The following is a 15,408-nucleotide window of genomic DNA, read 5'->3' as shown; positions in this document are numbered from 1 at the left end:
CACGTATAGGCCAGACGCATCATGGAGAAGGACAGAGATCCTTCGGCTTAGGTTTATCCGTTTACCCACTGGTTCCGTCCTACGGTTTTGCCACGGCCTTTACTTGTTTTAAGTGAAGCGCGACGTGACCTGCCGCAATCCCCTTCGTATCCACGTACAATCACATTGGCTTCTGCGTACCGTCTCTGAACCAATCTCTTCCGCGGAGACATCGGGCAGAATATCAGGATATTTCGAAATCCCGGAGATTCCGGCAGACGACTTCTAGAGACCTATCCCGTTCCATAAGAGGGGATTTTATTGTCAAAATATACAATACAAATATCTCAACTTATGACCGTCAGAAGTTTAGGCTTCGATATCTTACCGAAAAACATTCATCTATACCTATATGTTTAGATTAAAAAAAATAATTTGAGATACTCTGAAAACAAAATTAACGTTAAAAAAATATATCCTGCGTAAATAATATAGCGAGCAAAAAATGCAAATATTACTAAATCGATTGGATTGATTAATGCTTTGTAAACCTGGAATATTTATAGAGAGAAACAGGAAGAATGAAAAGCATCGCGATCTCTTCTAACATGTCTAATAAGCAATGGACAAAATTCAGTGAATGATCGTGTTTCAGCACCGAATATCATACGCAATTTTCCATTTATTATACAAACGAAAAATACTAGATGAAAGATTGGCGACTGTGGAATTTTGTATTTTATTTTATTGCAGCGTAAAATTTATTTTTTTATTGACAATTTTGCTATCTGGGATTGGTAATCTCGAATCTCGAGATTCAGAATAAGAACCGCTGCCGTCACCGTCGCGCTCCTTTTCCTCCTCTCGCTCTCTCCCCTTCTTCACAGATAAACGATACTCGTTTCCGGACGCAATAACAACGGCGTGTATCGATCTTCGTGAGCCGGCATCTGGTGTACCGGGTCCGGTGCCGGGCCGAGAGCATTATTCTTGTTCACGCAGGACGACGAGGAAATCGACAAGAAAACAGGAGGAGGCTTCTCTCTCGCTTCCTGGCCCGGTCCGGCCCGCCAGATGCTACTACTACTCGACCATTTCTCAATGTTGCCGTGATTACGCGCATCGTTCCGCACTTACTACCATGGATTCATGTTTTTTTCATAGGCGACAAATTATATAACGACTTGCGGGTACGTGATCTCGTTAAACTCAAGCGAAATTATGAGAAATATGGTATAAAAGATCGATTTCTCTGCGAGATGAACGGTATTATATTATGTATGCATGAGCAAGAAAGAGCTATATGTTTTCCTTTTATAAAATTTTTCAGTATAAAGTTTTTCTCGAACTACTAAATATTTTTTTAGCAAAAATTTATGACATGTTACATAAATATAGAATTATTTAATATTAAAAACTGAATAATTTTAAAACAATATAGATTTCTTTCAATGCTAAATGCTTATATTTAATTCATTTCAAGCAAGAAAATGAGTATGTGTGATCCAACACAGTCTGTACAGAATATGTATATGCGCGCGCGTTTTGAGATTTTCTTAAATATTTTACTTACTCCGCAGAGTGCTTTGAAGTCGATGAAAGGCGAGCGTATTTCTTCAGATATCAGAAATGTTCGGGCACACGACTTAAGAAGTAACGACCTTCGAACCAAAAATATTATTATACTCCGCGCCAGCTGACGAGGAAATCAAAAAGAAAGGTGGAGGAAAGCTGTGTTCTTCGATTCCGGAGCGCCATATGCTTCTGCCGCTTGGCTATTTTTCAACGGGTCGTGATTACATACACCAATCCGTATTGCTACAAGCTCTAAGCTTCCCTTTCTTACAGTATACGTAACCATAAATTGCACGTATTAAACGCGAAAGAAAAATAAATTTCAACAAATTGAAAGTTGGTTATAGTACCAATAGAATAAGGAAAGCTTCAAAATAAACTGTGACACTGACGCGGACATTTTTAAGACGAATGTAATCTTTCCGTATAAGCGATTGATAAACCATTACTTTCTCGGAAAATAGATAAGAATTTAATCACTACAATCTTACAACTTAATTCGAGAAAAGTCTTCATATTTTATTTATTTACTTCTTATGTACGTTACGTGTATGTATATCCTCGCCGTATTTCCAACAGCTTCGGTGAAAATATATAACCGGTCGACTTCTGTCCAGAATCTTCGATTCTACAGAAGTTTAGCTTTACACGTCGTTTCCGCCGACCAGATGTGGAGAAACGACCATTGGGCGCCCATAATTTTCGAGTTATCGAAAAAACTTGGGATCTGAAGCGAAGCGGATGCCCGCCGAGAATTTCCGAAACTTTCTTTCCTCGCCAGGTGCAAACGAGATGCAAACAACTCGGCTGCCAGACCATTTTGAAAATTCCGAGCGGGTCATCCAAGGAGCTCCGCGTGCGGGAAATGCAAAATCAGCCGCCTACGCGTTCGCGCGAGCATCCAGCTTCCAATAACTCGAAAACTATGATAGTTCGATTGGGGGGGGGGGGAAGGAGGTGCGGCTTTTAAAATCTTAGCGTGACAAATAAAGTCGAAAAGGAACATGAAAGAAAATTTCGAAAATCCGGACTCGTTGACCCACTTCAACTTTCCGAGTTGAAGTAGTTGCTACCGGCGCGATAAGACGCAAACGAAGTGCGGCGACTTTGTCCAACAAAAACTCTGAAACTTAAGAGCGAGTCCATCGCGAAGTTCTCCATTACCGGCCCTCGGAAAACTGTTTGCGTAATATGTAGGACATAAATGGGAACGAAATTCAAGAAAGTCGCGGCAAAGTTACATCGCGCGGAGAGAGTCACGAGTTTCTTTTGTCCGTTCGTTTAATTATTCCTCCATTTCTCAGAGATTCATATTTATCCGAGGTGGAAATAAACTCAAAAATCTATGATGTTCGCGGCAAGAAAACGCTAACTAGAAAGCGCGTCGTCCCGAGCGGGGATGAGAAAAATGAAGAAAGATTTACCCGTTTTCCGCTTCAAAGCACCAGATGTTCCCGTTAGTCGGCCATTTCTCAACGACGCCGTGATTACACGCATCACTTTGTATTGTAGCAATATCGCGCGTTTCTTTTTCTGATAGTCGCAAAATATGCATGATACAAGCGAGCGTTGTAGAAACTTATTCTAAGCTGTATGTCATATTACAATTAACGAATAAATATTTCTTCGCAATTTTATAGCAATCGATAAGATTATTACTCATTCAATTTCCATTGTCTTAACGTTTTTATTTAAAAAAAGAATAAATTCTCAGTTTATTGAATAATGTGTCACTAAAAATTGATGATAGTGAGATTTATATAAACTGAACTGAAGAATTATTCAGAACGTGTTTTCCAAATTTCAATAGCGGATCTATTTTGCAAGAAGCATTGGTAGAAAAATACAACAGGTCAAGACGTGCAGACCCATGCGAAAAAGATGTCTGCAAGAATGATCAATTCTTGATTTCCGAGAGTATCCCTGATTCCACTTGACGAGGACGGAGATTCCTATGACAGACAGCTTTATAAAGAGCTCATCTCTAACGGAGGTTGTTGCCTGGAAGTTATTTGGAAGCCTATTCGGAAGTTTAAAGGATCTATCGAAGAACAGCTGAGAACACATAGAGCGAGAGACGGCATTCAACTTCGTTTCCGAAGCAATAAACGATAACGGACGGTATCGACGTTCTTTCAGGCTATCGAACTAATCTATAAACGTGAAGTAACTGGTTCCGCGTTCTTATAATGTCAATTCCATATCTTCGTTCATCAATCTCGTTTCTTACATTTAAAAGATAGATGTGTACCCCTATATCTAAAAGATAATACATATAAATAAAACACTTATAGAATAAAAAATGCTTATAAAAAATAACCATTTCACTAATAATGCTAACAATAAGTAGGTTTACATTTAATAGATATTTCTATTACGACAATAAAGAAAAGAAATTTTCATTTAAATTATGCTCAACAAAAAATGAATCGTCGTGAGTCTTGTCCTAATGCAATAATAATAAAATAACTACTGAAATCATTTCAAACTTTTTCTGTTTACTGAAGCATGAATAAATGGCATCGGTACTTCATTTCGATAGTTTCCTGTAAAATATCTTCGACACTTAATAATCGCCGTCGATGTCACAACGGAGTACATCCTGTATTGGACATATTTTACGAGAAAAGAAGAAGCGTTTCTCTCTCAACATTCTAATAAAAAAGGCTAAAGCGAACAAAGAAATACAGAAATACGGAATGCTTCGACGTGACTCTAAAAATTCCGCCTGACAGCATTCCTGTTTAATTTATATCATTATCGAATTCTTTGTCTATTTCAGCGACTGCATTAAATTACATCATATCTATGTTTTATGTTTTCAACAAGATCACATCACGTGTTGTAATAAATTTTACGAAGAGAATCCTATATTTTTATATAAAGAGATTTAATTTGCAACGTAATACTATATGTGTGTAATATATGTGTAAAAATATCTACAAAAATACGCTTATGATAAACATCATATAACTGTATTATATGACTAAAGATATGAAATACAAGCATGATACTTTTCCTCACGCGCGCGCGTTAGTCCAAAAATTAAAAAAACTATAAATACCACATTACTCTGAATTATAAAACGAAATGATGATAATTCAAATATTCAAGCCCGCGATTAACGCTAAATACTTCAACAACTGCGTACCCATGTTTTTCTGCCACCATCAAACTACCTCTTCGGCTGATTACTTCACCGCTAAAAAAAACAAAAAAAAAGGGAAATAAGGAGACCGTGCAAACTCGTAGTTAGTTTTATTCAACGCCCCGACCGTTTCCACGGTCTGCATTCTGATGCACGGGTCTTTCGTCGGCGCTTCCACCTGTTCCAGAGATCCCTCCTCTGTTTATCCCCGTGTATAATTTCAGCCGACCGGTGACTCGTTAATTTCTCGGTGCCTCGTTCGCGGTCTATCCTATCCCCTCGTGCTCCTTCGTGCCTATCCCGAGCTTGTATTCGCCGTTGGTACGTCTAATGACCGGGCGTCACTGTGCGGTACAGCCCTGAGACCGATCACTTCTATACATATTCATGAGGCAATAAGCCCGCCGCTGATCTTCCGGGGAATGGAACAACAAGGGAAGAATGGAAAGTAGGGACGGCAGTGCTGAGGCCTGAGCAGACATCGTCCGCTCTCGCTCACTGGGGAAACACTCGTCAACCCCCTGTCGACTGTTTCGGCATTCTCTCGCGTTTACGTGGTAGCTCGACCGCATTTTATATACCACGAACACCTAAGAAGCGAGAGCGTAGATGAGGGATCGTGCCCGATACGAGAACCGGCACGATATTATTTTATAGAATTTTATAGGCTGTTTGCGTCGCACGTGTGCGATAGCCTCCTACGACAATTTTCTCTTTGAGTCGTCAAACGTAACGTTCGACCTACTGCATCAAACATCGCGCGTTGGATTGACAAGAATTGCGGCAGTTACGGTCTCAAAGCCGTGAAATGTGCATGTATGCAGATGCACGAATGTAAAATTGCTTGAATTCGAAATGTCGTCCAAAGAAAATTTGACGTTTTAGGAGCATATAACTAGTCAACATTCAACGTACGTAAATCAGTATCTATACATATAAAACTGAAAGTCTTTTAAAATGTAATATTGATTTAAATATTATCTGTACGTATATATCATCTATTTGTCTCCAAGTCCAAGACGGTAAATTACTTTCAAATTTATGTTTTCATAAGCGCTGTTAATCCTTTTGGGGCGCGGCTTTAGAGTATAAATTACATCATTAAACCACGTCCTGAAAGAGTTAATATTGACACTGCATTAATAACTGAAATAAATAATATGAGAAATTTACCTACGAGCAAAAACTAAACTCTACTTTAAATGTCAGAAAATGCGTATTTTAGCAAAAATATAAAAATAATTGCAACTAGAATTTAAATCAGACATATCGAGCTGTGTATAATTTACTTGAAAAAATTGAATATTAGAACATCTCACTTATTTCTTCCTTTATTTTGGATTCTTGTGATACTAGGGAGCACGTTTATGATACAGATTGTACAAAAATCTCAAGATTTTTTTATACGCTTGTATTCCGATGCGAATCGAATAAAATCCACACCAACATATATCTCAATTTTGAATTCGAATTTTGCGCATCGATCGTTCTGTATTAACAGCAGCCGACTCGGGAGTTCCACATGGCGGAAGTATTTGCGTCGCAAACATCGTGTTTGTCAGAGCCTCCGACGCCTCCATCTAACTATCCATCCCCTCGCGCCGCGTCTGTCCCACCCTTTTTCAACATTCTCCATCTCGGGCTGTCCTTCTGCCTCATCCCACACTCGCGAAACGCCGTGGTGTGAATACGAAACCGTTTGGCACCTCTGAGTTGAATTCGAAATTCACTCGACGACAATGCGACGATCGATAGAGATAGGACGGTTCTAATCTCGCCTTCTCATTAGCCCACGTTTGTTATTCACGGCGGTCGTGTCAGCCAAAAATTATTAGAGAACGAATGCAGCTCCCGCATTGAAGGAGTAGGGAAACACGAAAATTGCGGTCTGCTCGAAATTCACGATTTGATCGGAAATGCCACGGCGGATCGTTCGTTTGAAAAGCAGAGAAGTTAGAAACGTTATGTAAATATTATATATTAATGATTATCGCACGCGAGTTGTGGATACACGGAGATGTAATAATTGATTGTCTCTGCCGCACGCCAAGTTTGCCGAAGAACTCTGAAGGATATTTTTCGTGACACGCAATTTATTCCGCCCACGTTACTCACGAACTTATAATTAATTTTGTGTTTTAACTGTAAGAGACAAAGTTTAAAATAACTCATCCGATATTGTCAATAGCAAGCAACAGTCTGTCGTCGACAACTCCTCGTCGCTTCTCGTTGTAGCCAAAGGGCACTCGACTCGAACAAAGAACCGCTGTTACCGGGTGTCTGAGACTTAAAGCTTCAGAAAATGTCTCGCCCAGAAGAATGCATCGTTTACCATTTTCGACCATTTTCAATTTTTACCGTTACATCGGCGCCATACACAAAGACCTACTGTTCCGTCAACTCTATCAACTGCAAGAGAGGATGCGAGAAGGATCTCTCATTCAATTCCGAGTTAATTAAGACTGTGCCAATTTTCTTGTTTATCTCGATTTTCCGTGCTCTTATCTCATAAGCGTTTGCATAATACGGCCGCGGTTTAACGCCAAGTGCATGTACTCTCACGGAGCTCAATTTTGTTTGAATCAATAGAAGTGTATTTTCCCGCGCGTTCTCATTCGTCGCGGTCTCCGCGGGCAAGGCGCGTTACGTCCATACGATTTTCAATCAGCAACTTCCCCGCGCGCTGGCACGCTGCACAATGCAACGTCACTCATCCAAGGGGGACAATACATCCCGGAATCCATTGATAAAATGCACAATACTCGCATTCGAAAGCCTTCCCTTTCCCTGACATGCAAATGCTCCTGCAGATCGCTGCGTATCGCGCTTCTATTTCACCATAAACGAGTTAGTATTGCAGCGCTGCACATTTACGCTCTCAAAAAGCTATAATCACAATATCAAGATATTGTGATTGTGGCTTATTGTCTTTGACATTTCATATCAGCGTATATCAATAACGAATTGACAATCACTTAGCAAAATGACTAAAACATTTTAAAAATCCTGTTTTATCTTATGCTTAAATATGTACATATTTAAAGATATTATTACAAGCTATCTTTATACTAGATATTTTTTAATCATTTAGTTCTACCTCCAAAACGATATATTGTTTACTATACATCTACTTCTAATTGCAGTTGTGGTAATCTATGCAAATTTATATAACTATTTCTATCATCTGTTTATTTGTCAAATTTTGATAAGAAAAACAGATCGAAATAAATATGAGTAGATTGAAATTAATATTAAAAATAAATAAAAATATTTGAATTTAATGTGTTGAATATTAGATTGCTGTCGAATACTGATTGATATTTTTATCACCTTTGATCTTATCATAATTATTTTTATGTTAATTGAACAATTGTGAATATTTCTATTAAATTTCTATTTTGGTCAATGTTCATCGAATACACATATATACGTATATATTGTGCTTTTCAATTTTGCATCAATTTGATATAGAACTGGCCGTGCGCGAAAGACAGTAGAATCTTATATAAATATTCATAATTGCGCAATTAACATAAAATAACTATAACAAAATCAAATATGAAAAAAATATCAAGTATTCGACATCAACCATTCATCGACACATTAAATCGACTTCGATTTAATTAATCACTTCTGGCTGAGTTCGGAATAATAATATCATATATCTGAAATCTGATCTTTTTTAATGTTTGTCGTGCCAGTATATAGCATGCTATTGCACAGGATACAAGGTCGTCTCGTTTACATTCATACACTCAAGTGAACAGGTAATAATATAATGTCGTGAGCAACTTCGCGTCTCGTTATTATTTCGTGAAATACGATTATCGCATGAATAATCAACTGGTCTTAATTCATGCAATTATTTAACCTTCACTATTAACAATGCGCATAAGCATATAAAAATAAGTATATAAAAGCGATAATTACAGATATATTATGCGATTTATTCAAGTATAATACCAAAGACAGACGTCAAGAATTTTAATCGTGATATTTACAGATGACGATAAATTCTTTAATGACGCTTGCTGGTTCGATTATATCTCATATTGCGCTTTGAATTTTTCGTCAATATATATAATTTGTCTATTATCATTTCTAAATTAAAAAAAATAAAATAAGGCGGAAAGTAATTGATTGTTTATTAATATTTTTTTATATTTCACGGAATTGCGCATTACGTACAGTTAATATCGAGAATGCCGTGCAAAGGTATATTGTGTAATGACAATTGGCGTAATCTTTATCATCTTCAATAATTAATTTGCACGCGATAATATAATTATTGTATTATTATATATTTTCGTTGTGTTGTGTTGTATTGTGTAATGTGTGATGCAACCAAATAATTTGAGAGAAGGAGGCCTCAGGAAACATCGGATAAAGCATGTCTGTTAATCCGTCTATAGATTTTAAGATATGAAACTTCATTGTAAGTATCTCATTGATACTCTCTTTTAAGACAGAATTCAAACGACGATTATAAATGTGATCCTCAGAACTTAAACTATAAAACTTTTTAATAATTTTCGATCGATTAAGTCTGCGCACTATTCACAATAAACGCGAATCTCACGTGTTCAGCAGACACTCAACGTCCCGTCTGAAGGACTTTGAAAATCCCTTTTTCAAATCGAAAAAAAGGTCTATCTCGTATCCGACCTTTGTCCAGTAGCACCCATGGCGACGTTTTCGCTATAACGACGCTCTCGACGAAACATCGTTCGATTCTCGCGTCCCCGAATGACGCAATTACGCCCGTGATTCCTCTCTAGACGGGGTGGTCTACCGTGGTTTCGGGTAAGGGCTAAGTACAGCCCTGCGGCCTTTTCGCGCGGTAATTGGTCCTTGGCGAGTGCGGTCTCACTGCTTCATTACGCAAATTGACTGACCGAGTAAGTGGCATGAGCATCTCGGAAGCTACCACTCGCGTTCATGACTCCGAACTCTGTCTAATGTGTTACCTGGACGAGATTCTGAACCTACGCTGTAAATCCTCGGTAAATCTTCCTCTTTTCATACTGGCGCGCCAGTGATTGCAAACTCTTGATGATAGCAGTGTCCCATTACTCTTGCTAAAAGTACGCGAAACCACAGAACGAGACTTCCTCTTTCTTTACTTGTAAGCCTCTTAGACATTTACAAGCAACTTACGAATACTGACACAACCGTCGTGCAGCTTTGGATCTTTAAGATCTTCAATAAGATATACGTCACATTTGAGCGAGTATATAGAACGTAGAATTTATTGAGACAATTCATTAATTGCATTGTCCATTAAAACGTGTTTTTAATGAAAAAAATGTAATGACCAACGCATGACTCGATATCGTCAATGCAGCTTTTATGTACATTATGCAAGAATGCAAGAATAACCAGCGAATCGCGCCGTTTAAAACATTTATGACCCGAAAGTTTCGAGATAAATGTACCTTCACACCTCCCGATGGGATGTTAAAAAATTAATGAGATACCTCGTGATTAACGTAAGCGACTGCATAAACTAGGCAGGCCCGCCGTCGTCGTCGGACGAAACGGAAGGCACGGCAAGGAAGCAGGAGGGGGGGGGGGGAAGCACTTACATTAGAATATCATAAATTTGCGGCTGTGGTTGTGCAACGACCGCGATAAAAAAAAAGCAACTTACTCCGTAAACGCGATTTTGCATTAACCACTCGAGGGATGGGGGTTTGTAGCGCGGCGTCGGACGGCGCGCGGACGGGGAAGGGCTGGCATGGGCGGACAGGTATCTCAACTTTTCTCATATCGTTTCACGTTCGTTATTACGCGCCGAGTTGCCGCGAGGCGGATGAGTAAAATTAATGGCTCCCATTTGGAACTATTCCCACGGACTTTCGTCTTTTTTTCCTCTCGCTATACCTCTCGCGCTCCCTCCAACGCGTTCACTCCACGTCTATTCGTTTCTCTTTCCTCGTTATCGTTACACCGCCGGGATTTATAATTAACGTTAGCATTCCTCGGCCCGGTCGCCAATCGTGAGGCGCCGCCGACGCAAACTTTTATCAAATTATTGGAACACAATGCTCTCTTTACCTTGACGCTCGGCATTTTACCAAACGAAATGGGAACTAAATGATTTATCCTACGGAACTGTTAATTCTACATCGTAGCGCATTTATGAAATGATTACCGACGTTCTATCCGTTTCGTTTCATTCATTTTGCCGAATAGTGAGCTCACTCGCCAAAATGTCATGTTTTTAACCAACGTAACAACCAGTTTGACACTGTAGAGTAGGATACAATTTTCTACATTAATGTAACCATGTTGTGGTTCAAACATTACACCTGTTTTAAAATGATAAATTTAAAGAAATTATAAGGAACACAAAAATTACGCCAAGTATATTCACAAAAATAAAATTTAAAGATATTTTAAAAAAGATTTTGATTGTGTGTATACAGCTTTACTTATAAATCTATTATTGTATTAAATTATCAAATTTTCTTAAACGTATCCTTAAAAAAAAATACTTTCCACATCGCATTTAGCTGTCTGAAAGAAGATGAAAATGCATCTCGAATTAATCGGAACGTAATCACGGTAACACGTTTATCGCACACCTCGTGTATCTCTCTCATCCGACGCAATTACGAGATATACGTGACAAATTGCTCGCATTGCCGATAAGTTATTTACATTTCATTACCGGCGTCCGAGTAATTTGTACTCTCTGCCGGCGTATCGGAAATTTTTTGCTATCGCGCCACGTTGCCGTGGAAAAAGTGCGAGTGGTTGGAGAACAGGTACAGGTAAGGGGTGGCCGGGGGCCAAGGGGTTGGAAAGGAGAAGGAACGACGGGACGAGGCATAGAAAGAGGAGGAGAGTTACATCGATGCGGATGGAGACGCGACACGTTTTTATTAATACCTTCTCGCACACCCTCGTCCGTGGGCACGTGACGCGTCGAAGGAAAAAGTTAACGAACTTCTCGAAGCGTCGCGACGAAGGAACCTGCCTGATAAATAGCGGAGGATGATGGGGAAACGGCTGCAGGACCGCGCATAGCCGCATCTATCGGGCGAACCAAGAATGTCTCCGATGATATATGGGACAGATAACTCCGAAGGGTGACTGGGTAATTCATTCGTAAGTCATAAGTCCGCGCGATAAGGGTTATTTATCTATCTTTCCCCATTTTTGTGCTTTTTTTGGCCTCTCTCATAGGCGTGTGTCGAACGAGAGTTAACGGAGCCCATCAGTTGATATCGAGTTTGTTAGAGCAGATGAAAAAAAATGGGCTAACTTAGACAGCTGAAATTAATTAGAAAGCGATATCGGGAATATTGCCCCTCTTTTTTAGGGTATTAAAAATATAATTAAGTATAACTGTCATTGAAAGCGACCAAAATTATATTTAACAATAAGTACAATTTATATATATATATATATATATATATATATATATATCTAATAAATCATTCCATATCAATACTACAATCAACCAAACTTTATGCTAATATTATAGTTTTTATAATGTAAATAAAACATACAGCATTAAGAAAATATATGTATAAATACCAGAGTATTATTGATAAAATTACATAAAATTTTGATCATTTCTATCTTGGCAATAGTCATATCATGTAAGTAATATAATATCGTAATTAGAGCGGAATAGATAAGAAGTGCTTGACAGTAATCCAAGCAGTTAGGGAGAAAGGGAGAGAGGGAGAGAGGGGGGAGAGAGAGAGAGAAAGAGAGAGAGAACCGGAAGGATAATGCACACCGTAAACAGACGTAAACACTGTGTTCGTGCTTGCTCGCGGACGTATACCGGTAATAAATCTAAATTTAGCGCGGATACGAAAAACTAAATCCTCTGCAATTTCTGCTCCGACGAAAAGCAAAAACCTGGAGAGAGCGCCGCTTGCCTCGGCGATGTGTCATAATAACGTTTCTGGAGCCATGGTTTCCCTGGCATGATAACCGTGGGTCACGATCTCAGGACAGTGACTCGTCGCCCTTTCACCATGGAAACCCTTAAGTCTTAAACCGTACCGGGACTAAGGAATTTGTGGCTCCGCCGTGAAGCTGCGGCGACGTTGTTACCCTCTGTCTTCCTCGCCTTTCCTCATCCTTAACTTCAATTGTCCCTCCCTGCATCGTGCTACGCGTTTAAGGTATGTGTACGCGTGAAGAGACGTGCTTCAGGACAAACGCAAATAGTGACTTTAAAGCAATACACGTAAAGCCGTAGCTTATTCGGCTCAAAGAGGGTCGGCTGGCAGACAATCTAAGAGCTTCGTAACGTTATGACGGAAATCTTACAGTTTTAATGCTTTGAATATATATCTTTAGAGAACAATTTTTTAGGCATACTGTTTATTAATCAATTTGAAACTTTCTTTTTTATCAACTGCAGTAATCGAGCTGTTTGCGTTAATATAGAAGGAAACGTCATCAGTTTCCCAGAAGAACGCGATTAATGACGAAGAGATGATTCTTAATCAAGGATCGCTCAGAATAGAAAACCGCTCTGGAGCGTAAATTGATTGGTTCTGGGATGAGGTGGCAAGGTGGTAGATCTGATCGATTGATTTGCCTACCAGGAGTGCCTGTGGTACCTGTGGTACCATCGGAGAGTGCCTTAATTAATCCTGGAGTGGGGAGATATAGTATCCTGCGGTACGCGGCTGGTTTCCAATAGATGAGATTTCTATTTCCGAAGTGGCCCGCTGATTCCCTACCACGGAATGACATGTAGTACGAGATTGAACATTCCTCATATGGTATGAAGATGTCTAGAACATGCGCAATATTTTCGACCAGCCTGACCTACTTATTGAGCAGTATTTTTAGCAATTAAATGAATTGTAAAACACAAATCATAAATGACACGAGTCTTATATCGATACGTCTAAACGACGATATAATTAATTTGATGTAGCAAAAAATTCCGATATCGCAAGTTTTAATTTAGAAGTTCAGCGAAGAACATTTTTAACATCAATTTACTTATTTATCTTTTTTTTTTACAAACTCATAATACTTCTAAAATAAAATTTAAGGAGAAATTACTGCTATACGAGTTTGATATTCGTGACAATCGATGTAGAACTTCTATCTATCCCAAAATTGCATCCACCTTTAAAGCGTTTTATTTCAGAATATTCGCTGTCCCCTTTTCTCTCTTCTTGAATCGCACGTATATCCAGCTAAAACGAAATTACCAACTAAGGTACTTTTGACATTCAAATAACGCCGATTTAATATGCACGATGCCGCTCGGAGCCAATCGAATTGCGGAGAGCTCGTTTTCTTGAGCCAAGGTCTTTACGCTAAGAATCTTCTATCCACTTTTATCTATCCCGCTGACAGTTTTCTCGCGGTCTACCCAACTATCTTACTAGACTACCAAGCTACAGATTTACGTATTTATTCTTTAGTCAATGACCCAGCTTTGCCTGCCAATTCTTTCACGAGCTAAAATTTTTGGCACGTTATACTTGAATTCTTTCTTCGTCACTTTGTATAATATTTAACTTAGTTCTAGATATAGTTTGTAGTGCTCTAAAACTTGGAAAAATTATATTTTATTATATAAAATATATATTTTCGACCGTGTGTAAATATTTTTATGTCATGTTACATTTTAATACTTTTTATAATTATTTTACGGCAATAATTCCTACTGGTTTATTTGCCGTTATCAATATTATTTATCCCATAATTAGTCTTAAATCTACCGGATATTTTACATCTTGCTCGCGTCTGTAATAAGTTTTACATTCGTATAATGAAAGAAACGTCAAAGACTTCAAGCACGGTTGCTCTCTGTCCTCATTAGCTCTTATTCCGAGCGATGCAACGATCGTGTTCCCTTTTCTGGTTTCATTGTAAAGAGGGAGAAGTATGAAATTTGTTCACCGATGAACTAAAAGTGGTCCTTCTCGTCCTCGTTGCAGTCGATAGAGACTCTCCCGGCAAATCGAGCGGCAAATCTGCCCTTTAATCTCGACCCTCCCTGCATAAAGGGTTAAAAATGACTGCCGTTACCCCCAATAGCTGACCCTCCCCTACTGGGACCCCTTTTGCCTCACGTAACCACGGTGCCGTCGTGAGCGCGTGTACGTGAGCACGTACGGCTCGCTCACGCAAGCGCTCGCATCGCTTCGCTCTCGTGCATGTAAATGAGTAATAAAGTGGGCCAGAGTGATGCACAAAATTTCATTCTTCTCTAGTAGTCTACACCACAAACGCCGGAGAATATCGGAGACGAATTATCAACCGGCCGCGCTTTAAGCCCGTTCGCGTCGTCATTTGACGCGTATACCTGTGCGCGTCAAGAGTTACTAAATGGCATATGAATTATTGCGATTGATCTGTAATTAGTAATGCCAATCGACTGCATCAAGTTAAAATTTAACGTTTCGTCTGGCAATAATGATCCACGTGTTGCAAATAACTAAATGATGAATGTGCTGGAGCTGATAGATTGAAGTTAATGATTTAACAATAAAACGCAATAATAAAACAAATTCAAGGAAATAACAAGTATTCAACGTAACGAGTATTCAAATGATATTATTACTACGGCACAAGATATCTTCGGATTTGTAATTACTGGTAGGAATAGCCTTTCAACCGTGGATTGTAAACTGAAATTTTAAATCAACTCGCGGTTTATCGTGATCTCCCCAATGTTCGCTTTCTCTCTCGATTCGATGTTTCTCATTATA

At 39.0% G+C, this 15,408-nt stretch overlaps 1 protein-coding gene across 1 annotated transcript in view; it reads right to left on the bottom strand.

Moving 5' to 3' along the window:
* Nucleotides 1–15,408, bottom strand: part of LOC139816739 (uncharacterized) — a 93,378-nt gene that overhangs the window by 68,021 nt on the left and 9,949 nt on the right. The window lies entirely within an intron of this gene.

The sequence above is a fragment of the Temnothorax longispinosus genome, chromosome 7 (assembly GCF_030848805.1).
Source record: "Temnothorax longispinosus isolate EJ_2023e chromosome 7, Tlon_JGU_v1, whole genome shotgun sequence".
Taxonomy (NCBI): Eukaryota; Metazoa; Arthropoda; class Insecta; order Hymenoptera; family Formicidae; genus Temnothorax; species Temnothorax longispinosus.
This window is presented reverse-complemented; position numbering and strand designations above follow the sequence as displayed.